We start from the raw sequence: 236 nt of genomic DNA on the forward strand, positions 1-236 counted from the left end.
TACACACCGCTAGCAAGCATCCTAACCAGCCAAAGAAGCATAGCAGCAGAAGCACACACTCGTGCAGCAGCAGCAGCAGCAGCAGCTGCAGCAGCTGCTGCTGCTGCAGCAACGGGCCTACCACCCGCGTGGCAGCCAGCACCTGCCGCAGCATCCTGGCTGCAGGGCAGCAGCAGCAGCAGCACCAGCAGCAGCAACAGCAGCAGCAGCAACAGCAGCAGCAACAGCAGCAGCAG

At 62.7% G+C, this 236-nt stretch overlaps 1 protein-coding gene across 1 annotated transcript in view; it reads left to right on the forward strand.

Annotated features, from left to right (window-relative positions):
• EMH_0011590 (uncharacterized protein) overlaps positions 1 to 236 on the forward strand; it is a gene marked incomplete at both ends in the record, with an annotated part of 7928 nt that overhangs the window by 3369 nt on the left and 4323 nt on the right. The window lies entirely within an intron of this gene.

Source organism: Eimeria mitis, genomic scaffold (assembly GCF_000499745.2).
Source record: "Eimeria mitis Houghton genomic scaffold, Emh_scaff422, whole genome shotgun sequence".
Classification (NCBI taxonomy): Eukaryota; Apicomplexa; class Conoidasida; order Eucoccidiorida; family Eimeriidae; genus Eimeria; species Eimeria mitis.